Source organism: Trichomycterus rosablanca, chromosome 14 (assembly GCF_030014385.1).
Source record: "Trichomycterus rosablanca isolate fTriRos1 chromosome 14, fTriRos1.hap1, whole genome shotgun sequence".
Lineage (NCBI taxonomy): Eukaryota > Metazoa > Chordata > Actinopteri > Siluriformes > Trichomycteridae > Trichomycterus > Trichomycterus rosablanca.
Window position 1 is genome coordinate 19874744 of NC_086001.1, and position 17027 is coordinate 19891770.

At 40.9% G+C, this 17027-nt stretch overlaps 3 non-coding genes across 3 annotated transcripts; all 3 read left to right on the forward strand.

Annotated features, from left to right (window-relative positions):
• The first annotated feature begins 7479 nt into the window (after positions 1-7479).
• Positions 7480-7552, forward strand: trnak-cuu (transfer RNA lysine (anticodon CUU)). The gene has a single exon. It is a non-coding gene; the product is annotated as a tRNA-Lys (tRNA).
• Positions 7553-11764: 4212 nt separating this feature from the next.
• Positions 11765-11836, forward strand: trnaq-cug (transfer RNA glutamine (anticodon CUG)). Its single transcript has one exon. It is a non-coding gene; the product is annotated as a tRNA-Gln (tRNA).
• A 326-nt stretch (positions 11837-12162) lies between these two features.
• trnaq-uug (transfer RNA glutamine (anticodon UUG)) lies at positions 12163-12234 on the forward strand. Its single transcript has one exon. It is a non-coding gene; the product is annotated as a tRNA-Gln (tRNA).
• The last annotated feature ends 4793 nt before the right edge of the window (positions 12235-17027 follow it).

A 17027-nucleotide genomic window follows, 5' to 3' on the forward strand; every position in this document is an offset into this window, starting at 1 on the left:
CCTTCTCCCCAATTTCTTGTTTTTTCATCCGCTTCGCAGCTACAGTCGCATTATGGGATACATTATGGGTTGCATACTCGAACATGGCTGCCCAAGAAGTAGGTCATCCGGGTACTTCCCGCGTACCTTTTTATGTATACTGTGTATTCGGACATACTAACCACTCTCGCGTACTGCTCTCGCGTACTATTGAGTATGTAAGTATGCGATTCTGGACACAGCTCTCATCAGTGCTCACAGTGTGGGAGGAGTTTTAATCAACAGAGTTTGTGCTGTTAATACAGTTCATGTGGTAAATGTTTACTGTTTGTTTAAGAGTTGTTTGGTAACTGATGATGATTCATAGTAGCGGTTCGCTAAGTGAAGCGATTCGTGCGCGAGAATGTAGTGGAGCCTCGTGAAGTTCATTTCATGCCTTTGGATGCATTGTGGGTATGTGTATTTGTTAATAGACGTTTTAATTGATGTTTATTAAGAGTATTAGTTGATTTTGTATTACATGCTTGAATCAGGTTAGCTCATGATGCATTAAGTTAAATGAATTTGCACATATTGGATTATTAGTATTGAAATGCATAACTTGGAATAATATGCATATGGACTTTAAACTTAAATATTATTTGATATTCATGTCTTGATGTGCTGAAGTTTATAAACGTGTTGTTTTTACTTCTTGTAGTTTTAACCTACTTCCAGTTTGCCATTAAACAGAGTTGAACTAAACATCTTCTACAGTGTGGTGATTGGTGGAGAAGTTATCTATCTGCCAGTTTATGCAGGGCATATAAAGGTGGTAGAATAGAGTTAATACACCAGCACATTCACACTGGAGAGAAACCGTATCAGTGCCCTGTGTGAGAAAAGCTTTAATGTACAAAGTGACCGTAAAATACACCAGCGCATTCACACTGGAGAGAAACCGTATCAGTGATCTTAGTGTGGATCTCAGAGTTTTAATCAACATTGTCATCTCAAATTACACCAGCGCATTCACACTGGAGAGAAATTGTATCTGGACTCTGTAAACACTGTAATACACAGGAATCAAACTCAGATTATCAGATCAGATTGTAAAAGGTAGAAGAAAGAAAGAACAGAGTTAGAGAAGCATGTTGGAGAACTAAACATGACATTATTTCAATATACTTAATTGCCCTTCTGTAAATGGTTTAATGTGCACACTGCTGCTACTGGCTTGTTTTTCTTTTCTACAATGTAAGTTCATACCTTCAGGTTCATTTTATTTGAGGTCTGTGGTTTGTTCATTCATATGAATGTTTTCCATTCTTGCAGGAGTGTGGGTTTACCTTCCACTTCAATAGTGAGGCGTGTCCAGCCCTGCTACACAAACTGTCATTCTGTCCCTGTTAAAAACTTTAGCTTAGTTAAAGCAGATAAAGACACATTTAAAATCTTCATCTTTTATTACAGGTTTAAAGTTGTATAAAACAAGTGTTTGTACAAATAATATAAAACCAAAGTACAAAATAAACATTTCACTTATTTTAATTTATTTTTATTTCTAGCAGCACTTAAATGGCGACGATGTCTGTACAACATTTTAATCTTCACATTTTACTGTAGTAAGAATGAAAGTATGAGCTGATCTTTGTCTCATTGTGTAGCTTTGATGAAGAAAAAGCCGCTGGGTCAGTGTGTAACAGGAGGTTTGGAGTGAAGGTGGGTGTGTGTGGATAAAAGCTTCCAGCACTTGGTATTCCCAGGCGGTCTCCCATCCAAGTACTAACCAGACCCGACCCTGCTTAGCTTCCGAGATCAGGTGTTCTCAGGGAGGTGTGGCCCTCTCATTATCATTAAAGTGGGTGTGGCCCTTACAGGGATCGAACCCGCAACCTTGGCGTTATTAGCACCACGCTCTAACCGACTGAGCTAACCGGCCGGTTCATCTACACACTTTAGATCTTTGTACATAATTCTACACTAACCCCATTCAACCAGCTGCATGGCAGCACAAAAACCATTAGAGATTCTGCACACTTTCAGTGAAGATCTGTAGAAATGAGCGGCTCCTAAACTGAATTTGGTTGTTATTGCACCAAAGATGCAGCAGTTTCATGTTATTTTAATGATCTGAGATCTCAGTCCTACTTCAGACATCACTGTCTAGTCATTTCTTATGATCAGACTTTCTTAATACACATCTAAGAGGTTTTGTAGGTTCTTATATGTGTGAACCATCAAAACTATACATTTCCTAAAAGTTCTTGACTGAGCTTAATGCCGCCAACCAGCGACTGGAGCAGATATGACTCAGGTCCTGCAGGCAGTATGTAGTGCTGAGGGAATCATATGAACGCTTATATGAACGGAAACTGGATACTGGAGGAAAGGACACGCCAGGTGATCTTAATGAACTGGCCGTGATCTTAATGAATTAAACCTACATGCTAGGATCGTGGGTTCGAGCCCCACGTTGGGCGAGTATATTCATTTAACATACGGAAACCAAAAGCACGTTCATCTACTTTGGACAGCCGGTCTCCGGTGACTTATCAGGTGGATATTTGTGCTGTATATAGCGAGTTTTCAGACCCCGAGACTTTTTCTGGTGTTATTGGAGACTTTTGGAGACTCGGACGTGAGAGCACATATCGTTCTGCAGTTACTGTCCTCACCGAGCGGCGGGTGCTGCTTTTGTTCTGTTGATTTATTTTACCCAATACCATCGATTTGTCCTACCGAGCATGTGCATGTGCATCTGTTTTTGACTCATTGAGTGGAACGTCTATAATTCTGTGCTACCTTTGCCTAATTTATTTCTGTTAGCGGTTAGTAATGTGTGGTTTTAGTTTTAATTCCTTTAAAAGTGTAAAGTTTAAGTGTATGTAATGCCGTTATCATGTGACTTATTTTGTATTCTATTTCAGAACTATGCAAGGTGCTCAAATTAGCTATACGTGATTGCATACAGTTGAATAACAGTTGTTTATCTAATGCTATGTGTTAACGTTCTATTTAACCAGGTTTATACATGCGTTCAGTGATACAGCTAGCAAAGCCAATCATTTTTAAATAACCATCTGCGACCTGAACATTACGACAACACAAAATATATTCGGTTATTTTTCAGTTTTGTGCTTTCTTAGCAGTTCAGCTGGTACAGTAAAGGTTGTGTCTAATAATGTTCATTACTGAGTGAATATGTTGAGCATTAATTATGTTAGCTTGTACTTAGCTGTTTGTGTACGTTGCTTTTCCCTTGTCAGTTCAGTTCTAATGATTTGTTTCTTATTCCATGTTTTGTAACTATAGATAAGATCTGTGTGATCTATAATTTTCTCACTGGGATCTTATCCAACGGGGTATAATAAATCACAGATGCAAAACCTTAGAAGAATACAGATCAATTTATCTATCGCTACCTATTGTTAATCATATATAGACATATCAACATGTTCTAACAATTATGCAAATTAGGCGATGACGCCATTTAGCAAATTTTAGGACAGCCAATAGCTACTTTCCTTACTGAGGAGTTGGCAACATTGTTTCACACATAGGAGACATATTTGATTAGTTTTGCTGACAACGCACACGTGCACGTTTAATGATCTCCAGTTCAGTCAGAAAAAAAAAGTAACAATAGGGCTAACAGTAAAGATAAATCTGTGACTGCTGTCATAGGACGTGTGTGTGTGTCTTTAAGAGAGGTGTATAGTGGGACATGCTCTATTCACATTATTAATATAAGTGAGTCGATTCATATGAATCAAAGCCATCTCTCTGTGTTTACTGTTATTAATGAATGTTGCAGTTTTTTATGAGAGGCCGTAGAACAACTATTCTTATTCACATGCACCATCATTCTGTCTTGCATTCACTGTCATTCTGTTCCTTAAACATGATTATTTGCATTCACATACACTATTCAATACGCTTACCAATGCTATTTTTCTTTTGCATATAATAATATTCTCTTAAACATATAGTAGATTTTTGTTTTTCATACAGTATTAACGTCCCGCACACAGACTACCAAACTTACATACATATACTACTATTCTATGTGACCCTGTCTGAGTCTCGGGACCCTTTGGTACGCTGTGCTGCCCCAGTCTTGAGAACTGGCAAGAAGTGGACAACAAAGGCAGTAGTGGCAGATGCAAGGGCGGCTCTCAGACAGCGAGACATAGTTGGCCATGTGCAACAGGGCAGGGGGGGGTTTGGCCTTGGAGTAACGGCTCCTACCTGGGGGAAGCTTCTCCAGCAGAGCGCCGTCGAATGGTGGTGGAGGAGATTCGAAGGCAAGAGGAAGCATCCAGGTGCGTCAGAGCAGTCAGTCAGCCGCAGCAAGGTCGGTGGATGAGATGGGATGGAATTGCCAAAAAGAAAATCTCCTGGAGCGAGCTATGGAATATGGAGTCTAACAGGCTAAGCTTTATCATAAAGGCCACTTATGACATTCTGCCTACGCCAACAAACTTACACCTGTGGTTTGGCGAGGACCCGGCGTGTTCCTTGTGCTCAGCCCCAGCAGGCCTCAAGCATATTCTTGTGGGCTGTAAGACCTCCCTGTCTCAAGGCAGATACACCTGGCGCCACAATCAAGTGCTGCGTTGTCTGGCCTCAGCCATAGAAGAGAAAAGAACCGCCACAAATGCTGCTCCACTTAATGCGTATCAAGAGGCCCAAACGTCAATAGCCTTTATTCGGGAGGGTGAAAGACAGCCAACCAGGGCCCCTCCCATAATTTCAAGCCTTATCCCCATGGTGGTCTTTAGCCCGTGAACGGGCTTTGAATTTTTATGTTTGTGTTTCTCTGTATACTGTCACACCATCAAAATATCATTGTTGGTAAACAAGGAACCTTCTGATAGCTTAAAATCTCTAGTTTTTAGCAACGTAAACATTGAGCTTATTTTGTTTATAAGTTCTTTTAAAAACACAAAAGAATTGTAGGTCTGAAAAATTTCTGCCAGAAATACAGCCTTTATATTTTGTAATATTATACTGCGGTACTTACTTTCATACCGACAACATTTATACCAAACAAGCCAGCACAACTTCACCATCACATTTCTGCTGTTTGTTTTACTTCAAATACATCAGCATCCAAAATATTACAGAAAAGTTTTACATCTGATAAACCTCTGCCATCAATGCATAGCATGCAATGCATCAAGCACTCGGTAAACAACACCACCGCGACAAATGTATATCAAACAAAAGCATGAGAGCTAAACCAGCACATACCTGGATCTTTTATCTTCAATCTGAGTCCAAATTTATGTTCATTAGTCCTTCCATTCCAGATAAAATCCACTTTTTGTAAATGTTTACAAACACCGGCGGCCATTTTGAATAGTTGCAAGCATGTTGTATAAGTTTATAAAGTCAATAACACGCGAATATCAGATCGTATTATAATGAGAGAGCACTCACAGTAATCACAAAACCTCACTCTAACTGATAGCGCTCAGAGTTTGGCTGTGAGATTGCGCAATACCTTTACAGCCAATGTAGAGACAGTATCCATCTCACCACCTAATACTTGTTTTTCATTGGAGAAATGCAAAAATATTAGCATATTTTGCTTTTGATTGGAGGACCAGCTTATATCCCGCCCCGCTTTTTGCATTTAGCCTCTCGGATTAGTCTAAACAGCTGTATTTCACCAGCCGTCACCATGGATACACATTACGCACGCTGGAACGTGAGCTTCTGAATCAGTAGAGTGAGTCAAACTTCCCTCTTAGGGCTGATAATACAGTGTGAATCTATTTAAACGACTCAGTTCGTGAAAAGTTCAACCGGCTGCATGTATCATGTTACAAAAGTAGCGGTTTTTATATGTGTGTGTGCGCTGGGGGAAGGGAGCGCTTACTGGCTCCCTGTGAGAGTTCATCACTCCAAAAAACACTCAAATGTTATAAATAATGACTTTATAAAGTATAAATAATGCATTTTACACATTTTATCTGCAGTATAATCTGTTTATTGTCAGTTAGAAAGCTATGGAAAGATTTGGAGAGCAGTAAAGTGTGATGCCACTCCGGGTGCAATAACTCAAAATCAGAATGAGTTAGAGGTCTAAAATTTGGGCCTGTGACAGAAAACCCCTTTGGCTACAACTCTATATATGTTCTGTAGATGGTCTGCAGACCTGCAGTCCTACTTATACTCACTGAAACTTTGGCTTTAAAAAAAAATGTAAAAAGCGCCTACATTTTGGGGTGTTTTTGTCATCATTTGATCATTGTAACATAACATCATGGCATTTGGCTGTGTTTTTCTGATACTTTAAAGGGTTTTCTATAACACTGAAGTATAATTTTTGTGTTATCTTATAAACTTTCTGAATGAGAAACCTTAGAAACTAGGTATGTCTTTCAGGCGGAAAATGCACAAAAATAGGCCGGACTAACAAGGGGTTATGGGTACTGCCAGGGACTGGCAACTGCGGGCTGACCTTGACAAGAGCCTAGTGTTTCCACCGAACATTGCTGTGTCAAGCTTGCGCCCTGACCTGGTGTTGTGGTCCAACTCCTGTCGCCGTGTTTATATCATCGAGCTCACGGTGCCCTGGGAGGAAGCCATTGATGAGGCTTATGAAAGGAAAAGGTTGCGATATTCTGACCTTGCAGCCCAGGTAGAAGAACGGGGATGGACAGTGTTGGTGTGTCCAGTTGAGGTGGGCTGTAGGGGGTTTGTGGCTAACTCCACCATAAGGCTCCTGAAAGAGGTGGGTGTCAGAGGGCAAGCTCAGAGGAGAACCATCAAAGAGCTTGCCACCACAGCTGAGAGAAGTAGTCACTGGCTGTGGGTGCGAAGAAAGGAAATGGCATGGGGGGCAAAGTGACCACCCAGTTCCTATGCGACACACACCCAGGTCTGATCAGCCTGTGGTGGGCCTGCCACAGAGGAGGGTGTCTTGTGATTAATGGCCGAAACACCTAAAGATACTGGGGTACACAACTGATGATGTGTCGTGTAGGGTAACATCACTGGGTGGTCCTAGCAAGGTCTCAACTGTAACTACTTGGGATTGAAACATCGAGTCCTTTGTCTAACTCTCTTACACAGATTATCATGAAAGCACATAATGCATGTTTAAGTAGCTATAGTTATCTGTGCAAGAGAGAATAGTGCTGTGTGTATGAGAGTATGATAGTGAATAAAAGAGAGTGTGATTATAGTTGTAAGAGGGTATAGTAGTATATGTGAAAGAGTATAGTAATTCATGTATGAGAGTATGCTAGTGCTTGTATGAAGGTAACCTATAGTAGAGTTTGTGTAAGAGTATAGTGGTGTAAGTGTGAGCAAGAATGAATTATCTCTCAAACGGCCTCTCATAGAAAGACGCGACTAACTTACACTTTTACATTTAGTTCTTATTGTTATATTCTGAATTGTGTTTGTTTGTAAACTGTGAATTAGTTCTTAATCTGGTCGTGATGTTAGTGAATTAAACCTACATCTCTCTGATGGTCTGATCGATTACCTGTCTGTTTTGCCCAAGCCCGGCTAGCTCAGTCGGTAGAGCATGAGACTCTTAATCTCAGGGTCGTGGGTTCGAGCCCCACGTTGGGTGAGTATCTTCATTTAACATCTACGGAAACCAAAAGGACGTTCTTCCACTTTGGACAGCTGGTCTCCGGTGATTTATCAGGTGGATATTTGTGCTTGTAGGACTGTTGTTTACTGGATGTTTTCAGTTACTTATTTCCACTATTCTGTGGAGCTACACGTTGTTGTTGTGTCTCATATCCGTTTCATCAACAGGCAGGTTGTGCAATAAAAGGCACTCGTCCCTGGGTGGGCTCGAACCACCAACCTTTTGGTTAACAGCCAAACGCGCTAACCGATTGCGGCACAGAGACACACACAAAAATGTTTCATTGGACAGTACACATGAGTCACATGACTTGCTAACTTTTACAGCAGGGCAATTAAGTTTGGCAAATTAAAATAATCACATGTGTCTGACCTGAATGAGAGGGGCATTAAAACGACCTCACACTTGTCAGAGACAACGTTTGAAGCACAGGTCAATAGGACCTGCTAGTTAGAGAAGGATCACTTGTTTGTTAGTTTAAGTCCTAAAGTGGGTTTACAGCGCCATCTACCGGCCAACTGAGTCCTGAACTTGGTGCAATTTTCCAACAGTGGAACGTTTTGTTGTGATTTTGATACCTGGGTGGCAATGTTTAACTAAAATTACTTTTATTTTGTGTTTAAAACTTCTAAATTACCTCAGTTTGTTCAATTGAGTTCAATCAATTATATCAATCATGTAGTTTAAATCACTTGAGATGTAAAAGTAAAGTCTGAAGTTGTGTACAACAACAACAACAACAACATTTTATTTAACAAGCGCCTTTCAGGACACCCAAGGTCACTTTACAATAAGACCATATAATAAAAACAAAGTAATGTATAATAAAATTATAATAAAATACAACATCGACAATAAAAGAAAATGTAGATAAAATAGAAAATGTAGATAAAATAAGGTAGATAAAAGTGAGAATAAAACTCAGCTATAGGCCAGCTGGAAAAAATGGGTTTTTAGGTGAGCCTTGAATACAGTGAATGATGTACAGGCACGCAACTCAAGTGGCAGACTATTCCACAACTTTGACCCAGCTACACTAAAAGCCCTGTCACCAACCGTGCACAGTTTACTGCTAGGAACTCTAAGCAAATGCTGCTCGGCCGAGCGCAAAGTGCGTACAGGAGAGTGGGTCTGGAGCAGACTACTTAAATACGATGGTGCAAAACCATACAAAGATTTAAACACCAAGATAATTACCTTGTACTGGATACGGTACTGAACAGGGAGCCAATGAAGATGTTCCAGAATAGGAGTAATATGCTCCCAGGATCTGGTGTTAGTTAAGACCCTCGCAGCTGAGTTTTGCACATACTGAAGCCTGTTCAACAGCCGAGCCGGGAGTCCATACAACACAGCATTACAATAGTCAATTCTAGATGTAACAAAAGCATGCATGACAGCCTCAGCAGCAGGAAGGGAGAGGAAGGGTCGAATCTTAGAGATATTCCTTAAGTGAAAGAAGGCTGTCTTGCAGATGTTTTTAATGTGCGGTTCAAAAGACAGGGTAGAGTCCAGAATGACTCCCAGATTTTTGATCTGGGTAGATGATGAAACAATAAAATCTGGAATAGAGACAGTACTGTTACTCATCTTCTTAACGATGGCTGGAGAAGCAATTAATATAGCCTCTGTCTTATTACTGTTGAGACTCAGGAAGTTCACCTTCAACCATGTGCTCACTTCAGCTAAACACTTCACCAGGACAGGCGTCGGTAGGCTGACAGAAGGTTTAGTGCATATATATATTTGCACATCATCAGCGTAGCAATGAAATTGTAGCCCATGTCGCCGAATGATGTCACCAAGAGGAAGCAAATACAATGTGAAAAGTAATGGGCCAAGGACCGAACCCTGAGGGACACCATGTGACAAAATGCTCGAGTCAGATCTAAAGCCTCCAATTGCAACAAACTGTTTCCTATCTGTAAGGTAGGACTGGAGCCAAGCAAGAACAGTACCAGTTGTGCCAATCAGGTTACAAAGCCGAGTAATCAGTATCTTGTGGCTGACTGTATCAAATGCAGCTGTAAGGTCCAATAATATGAGTAAATTTACCAGCCCCTGATCGGCTGCTGTAAGAAGATCATTGACCACCCTTACCAGTGCAGTTTCAGTACTATGATTTTTCCTGAAACCGGACTGAAACACCTCAAACAGATCATTTGATTCAATGTGTTCAGTTAACTGTGCAGCTACAGTCCGTTCTAGCAGTTTCGCCAGGAAAGGAAGATTGGAAATTGGCCTGTAGTTGGCCAGGTTGTCAGGGTCTAAGCCTTTTTTCTTCAGAACTGGAGTAACAGCAGCCAGCTTCAAGGAAGCCGGAACTAGACCTGAAGTCAGAGACGCATTAATACAGTGAGTAATAATTGGACAAACAGAGGTAAGGCAAGCTTTCACCCAGGATGTTGGCAACGGATCTAGTTGGCATGAAGTGGCTCTAGAAGTCCTAATTAAATTTGAAATGTAACCTTCCTGCACAGTATTAAAAGTGGACAAACAACTGCCATTAAAATATAAAGGGGTGCAAATAATATCAGCTGATGTAGGGCTAGATAAAAATTGAGAGTGAATTGCAGCTATCTTCTGGTTAAAGAACTCCATGAACCGAGAACATAGTTCAGTTGATGGGACGAAGGGAGAGCTTTTTACTGGTTGCAGTAACTTATTAACAGTAGAAAATAGAGCTTTTGGATTACCATGAGCACCCTGAATAATGTTTGAATAATAAAAAGTTTTAGCCTTATTTAATTCCTCCTTGTAATTCACTACAAAATCTTTGTAGGCAAGGGCATGCACAGTCAAGCCAGTTCTTCTCCAAAGACGCTCAATTTGACGTCCAGCAGCCTTTAATTTGCGCAACTCTGGTGTATACCAAGGAGCAGAATGTTCAAATGTAACAGTGCGAGTTCTTAGAGGAGCCAGATGATCAACAATAGAAGAAAAAGTATTATCATAGTGAAGCATTAGAGTAACCGGATCCGATGAGTCTGGTATAACAGTGTGACTGACCAAGTCCATAATGGCAGAAGAACTGATATTTTTTATGTTTCTGAACGTGATCTGTCGTGACTCGTGATGCCCCTGCTTAAGACAAGGTAGTGTAAAATCAAAAAAGACAGCCTTATGGTCAGATATAGTTAAATCAATACCGTGCACATTTGTAGGAGAAATGCCAGTAGAGCAAACAATGTCCAGAATGTGTCCCTTGTTATGTGTAGAAAAGTCCACATTCTGGATAAAATCAAAACACTGGAGCACATTTAAAAATTCTTTGGCAAACGAGCATTTATCAGAGTCAACATGGATGTTAAAGTCACCAAGAAGCAAAAAGTCAGAGTAAAGAGGACAGAATAAAGTGAGTAACTCAGAGAGCTCTGAAATAAAAACAGGAGATATCTTTGGAGGACGATAAATAAGTACAATCAGTAGAGGTCTAGCAGCAGTGATAAGTACTGCTAGGCACTCGAACGAGGTAGTATGGGAGACTGGAATGGTTTTAACTTTAAACTTTGATTTATACACAATGGCCAGACCTCCACCACGCCCAGTTGCACGAGGCTTGTCTACAAAAAGATAGTTTGCTGGCATAGCTTGGTTCAAAGCAAAATAATCATTAGGTTGTTGCCAAGTTTCCGTCAGACACAATAAATCAATGTTATGTTCAAGGATAATATCCGCAATAAATGTAGCCTTGTTGTTCAAAGAACGAACATTGAACAGGGCACTTTTAACATTCATAGCGGTACTCGGCAGTGGCAAGTTTTCAACTGGTATGTAGCGTAGATTCCGAGAGCAATTCAGATTGCCTGAACATAACGTCACCTTGGAAACCGCACCGTAACGCTCCGTCCAGATTACTGGAATGATATTGGTGCGTTGTTTGTAAACAAAAGTCCGACCCAAACTCCGGTGAAGGTATTTAGGTCTTCGTAGGATACCAAGATGACGATGAATTAATAATTGGTCCGGAGTTTTGTAGTGTGCTTTTTGAAGCGCATAAAGTTGACTGAGTGAGTACCTTATCGTCATGATGAGCCCACGATGGAAGTTGCACCCAACACAGACCAACAGCCGGAGGAGCAAACACAGAACAAGCCACACAGCCCAGGAGAACAGAAAAAGTTGTGTAGTTTTGCTTTATTTACTCAGCAAATGGCGAATCATTATGTTTAGTTTTTGTGGTGTCAGGGTTTCATGGTGTAATGGTTAGCACTCTGGACTCTGAATCCAGCGATCCGAGTTCAAATCTCGGTGGGACCTTACTGCTTTTATTTGGGGCCCGGTGTGAGGTCCAAGACTGAGAAACATTAGCAGTTTCAGGATGGTATCATTCAGCGCATGTGCAGTACAACAGAGCTTCGCAATTGCTTGTGCTAGTTTAGAGTCACCTTAAATTACATGTTAATTTCCATCCATTCATCCAGCTTGAATATCATAATAGCACTAGTAGTGTTATAGTGTTCCACATGTGACTGCTCCATCCCAAAATATAATCACTAATCATTGTTTACAGCGCCATCAAACAGCCAACCTGCTCTTAAATGACTAATTATTCACTTTTGGGTTTAAGTAAGACCTCACTGTGTGGTTCCATGGTGTAATGGTTAGCACTCTGGACTTTGAATCCAGTGATCCGAGTTCAAATCTCGGTGGAACTTGGTTTTATTTAGGTAAAAACACTGTTATCAATGCTGAGTAGAGAATAGTGTTCCACATATGACTGCTCTATGCCAAACTGTAACACCAAAAGCAGTGGCAGCTGGTGCTAAAAAAATTGAGGGGGCACAAACAAAAGAACACAACAATAAAAAAACAAGCCTTTAAAAGTAGCACTATTTGAACATGAATTTTGCCCTCCTTTCCTTCTGTCTTGCAAATTTCTCAATGACATTATGGTTAAAGTCAGTAATCTCAGTCACTAGTCTCTTCTCTATTGACAACATGGCCAATGCATTCAGCCTGTCCTGGGTCATAGAGTTTCTCAGAAAAGTTTGAATTATTTTCAAGGGTGAGAAGCACCTTTCAGCTTCTGCTGTGGTCATGGGTGTGGTGATGAGGATCTTCAGGAGAGTGACAGTCTCTGAAAATACTTCAAGATTATTTTCCATAAACATCTGGAATAGGCCCACAGCACCACAACAGGCTTTGAACTCTTCCCTGCTGTAGATAAGACTAAGCTCTGTCTTCAGCTTACCTTGATTGAGCACTGGATAGGCTTTTAAGGTGTTGCTCAGTGCATCTTCAGGAAATGCTGTCTTGTATTGTTCAAACCTGTCCCCCTGCAGAGTGTGGCACTAACAAGGTGGTTTGTGAAGGAAAAGCGCTCACTGGTGTGTGATATCACAGACCTAGAGAAGGATAAACATGAAAATTATGAAGTGATCATAATTTATTTATTTCACACATTTATTTCACATCTAAATAGTTATTTTTCTATCACTGTTGAAATTTAGTCATAGATCAAGTCATAGAAATGAGTTTGCTGCCATTTTCAAGACAAAATGTGTTAAAGCATTTTTGGAACAGAATTTTTGTGGGACAGGTTTATAGAAAATTCAGGAACCAAATGTTATGAGAATTTGTTTTATTCCATATTACCCATATATTGCAGTACAGCAAGAATAATAACATATATTGCTGACAAGCATTACACCAGCATACACTGATCATTCATGCATAGCACAGAAACAGCTCTAAACAAATCTAATTGGACTGTGACTTCCACAACTCACCTCTGCAGCAATCCTTTCATGGTCTTCTACACTGAGTGTCCGACGCTTCTTTACTGGCTGACCGCTACCTTCACTGCTTTGTCCAACCATGGAATGGAGAGAATTTCTGCAAAGGAAAAAAATTATAATAACAATAATAATAACAATAATACTAATAAACAAAGGAGGAAAATGCACAACCATTACCTGATCTTTTGAATGTCCTGCTGGAACTGCTGAATGCTCTCCTTGATATAAACTGAATCTATGACCTTCTTCTGGAGTTTGGAATAGAGGAGGTCCACATGAGGCATGATATGGTGGAAAAGCTGCAGAAAGAACTTAAAATCCTGATCCTCCAGTAGCATGGCAAACGCACCTGCCTCTCTGACAGTAACGGGGTCAAAGTCACCAGAGTCTCGTATGCTTTCAAAACAGCGAATGAGGTCCTCTCTGTGTTCAAACACAGTATTGATGGTCCGGCTGTGAAAGTTCCATCTGATATTGCTGGATGCTGGTAGTCTGTGCGCCACAACTTTATCAAGAATACTTGTGCGCTTGGGTGATCTGGAAAAAAAGCTGGCAAATCCACCAAGAAAAAAAAAATTCTCACTTTGGTTATGTGAGAAGTAGCCTGCTGCGTTATCAGATTGAGCTGATGTGCGTAGCAGTGGATGTAGTGTGCATTTGGGTACATGTCTTGTATCTTCTTCTGAACACTTGCAGTGGCACCCCTCATCACGCTGGCTCCATCATATGCCTGGCAGATGAGCTTACCCTTTTGATCCTCAGGAAGGATAGTTGCAAGACGTTCTTTTAGGGCTGTAGCAATGGAATCAGCAGTGGCCGACTGCAAAGGGATGAACTCAAAAAATCTTTCCTGCACATTGTTTTTAGCATCAATATAGCGTAGTACAAGAACAAGCTGGCACTGCGTGGCAATATCCATGGTCTTATCTGCCTGGATTGAAAGAAAATCGCTGCCCTGGGCTTCTTTGATTATATGTTCCTTCAGAACAGACAACACACAGTCCAGTAGCTCATTCTGCACAGTTTTTGAAGTTCCCTTAAACACAGTGGCATTCTCAATGTGCTCTCTCAGCACTCCATCAAGAGAAGCAACAAAATCCACCAACCCTCGAAAAATTCCGGGATTATCTGAGCTCTTACTTTCATCATGGCCACGCAAGGCCAGCTCAAAGGCTCCACAAAATTTCACACAGTCTATTATTCTAGACAGGATGTGCCGATTTTTTGTCACCTCTTCATTGTGCCTTCTAACAGCAATCCTGTAACCTCCTGTAATCCTGTAACCTTCATCTTACAACTAACTTCATCTGCAACTAACTGTTAAACGTGAACCAAGCTGATGAACCGCAGCTGATTGATCAGTTAATGAGTGGACTCGGGGATTGTCCAATCACACGGCGTTTAAAAAAAATAAGCCAATAGTGACACACTTCTAATAAGAGTGGGTGTATACGGGGCGCAGAGAGCTGCGCCCTGTGGAAAATTGAAAACAACCAATTAAAGAGCAGCCTCAGACCACGTGCTTGCCAAAAGTTTATGCACGTACATAGACACTCGTTAGACCGGCGCCCCGCGCATGGGACGTGTGCACGATGTAAACAATTAAATACAAATATTTATTTATTTCAAAAATGCTATCATGACCATTAGATAAACAGTTAATTAGACAATTAGACAAACAGACTTATTAATTTCATAATTATTTTGCAGTATGTAATTTACTTATTTTAACATCTTAATAATTTTAAGGGGGGCGGTGCCCCTGCACCCCGTATTGGCCAGCCGCCACTGCATTTAGGGATGTGTAATGTGTCATTTTAGGACAGCCTATCTTATAAAACTTTTTTAAACTGTATAACCACTGAAGTTGGCATTAATTGTAAATTCTATAGACCAGCCTTCTATTCATCACTAACAAACACCAAACAACATCATACTGCAAATCTCATAACTCAACACAAGTCAAGGTAGTAGTTTAAAAGTGACAGTAAGTCTGTGTCTGTTTCTGTTGTTTATTCTGAATTGTGTTTGTTTGTAAACTGTGAATTAGTTCTTAATCTGGTCGTGATGTTAGTGAATTAAACCTACATCTCTCTGATGGTCTGACCGATGAGCTGTCTGTTCTTACATGCTGCTTAAGCCCGGCTAGCTCAGTCGGTAGAGCATGAGACTCTTAATCTCAGGGTCGTGGGTTCGAGCCCCATGTTGGACGAGTATCTTCATTTAACATCTACTGAAACCAAAAGGACGTTCTTCCACTTTGGACAGCCGGTCTCCAGTGACTTATCAGGTGGATATTTGTGCTTGTAGGACTGTTGTTTACTGAATGTTTTCAGTTACTTATTTCCACTATTCTGTGAGACTACACATTGTTGTTGTGTCTCATATCCGTTTCATCAACAGGCAGGTTGTGCAATAAAAGGCACTCGTCCCTGGGTGGGCTCGAACCACCAACCTTTCAGTTAACAGCCGAACGCACTAACCAATTGCGCCACAGAGACACACGCAGAGATGTTTCATTGGACAGTACACATGAGTCACATGACTTGCTAACTTTTACAGAAGGGCAATTAAGTTTGGTAAATTGAAATAATGGCATGTTTCTGACCTGAATGAGAGGGGCAGTAAAAAGATCTCACACTTGTCAGAGACAACGTCTGAAGCCCAGGTTAATAGGATCTGGTAGTTAGAGAAGGATCACTTGTTTGTTAGTTTAAGTCCAAAAGTGGGTGTGGCCCATACGGGGATCGAACCCGCAACCTTGGCATTATTAGCACCACGCTCTAACCAACTGAGCTAACCAGCCAGTTTATCTACACTCTTTATCTACACTCTTTAGATCTTTGTACATAATTCTACACTAACTCCATTCAAGCAGCTGCATGGCAGCACAAAAACCATTAGAGATTCTGCACACTTTCAGTGAAGATCTGCAGAAATGAGCGGCTCCTAAACTGAATTTGGTTGTTATTGCACCAGAAATGCAGCAATTTCGTGTTATTTTAATGATCCGAGATCTCCGTCCTATTTGAGACCATGCATTAATGCAGTAGGTCAGTATGCTCTCCACAGAGCAGTGGTAGAATGCCACCAAAAGCTCCATGTTCAGGTTGGTTTTCCTGAGTGTTTTCAGGTGGTGTTTGTGGTCCAGGTGAGGTCCTCTATGATGTGGCTTCCCAGAAACTTGAAGCTGGAGACTCTTTCCACTTCTAATCCTTTGATGTTTAAGGAAGTGAGGTTCTCATTGACATGCTGAAGATTTTACTGGTGGGCACAGTCTCTGAGTTCTATTCCTGGGATCCCATCAGGCCCTGCAGCCTTTCTGACATTCACAGATCTAAGGGTTCGTCTGTACAGTAAGAGAGTGCTCACTGGTAGCTGGTGTGGTTACAGCAGCTGGATCCATCCCTTGTGCCTCAAAGCGGGCAAAGAAATTATTTAGATCCTCTGCCAACGAGACGCTGTTAGCTGTTTGAAGATCTTTGCTCTGCTCTGTATCCTCTAGTGATGTTGGAATAGACACAGCACCAGGTATTATATAGAAGCACATGCCCTCTCTGTGACTCTTACCGGAGTCTTTGTTTCTGTCTCTCTGGTGGATTAAGCAGCCTACTAATTCAATAGCTGCATCTGGCACATCTGGATTAAGCTAAGATTCTGTGATTATCATCATACACGTTTTCTGTATAGATGTTGGCGATGTTAAACTT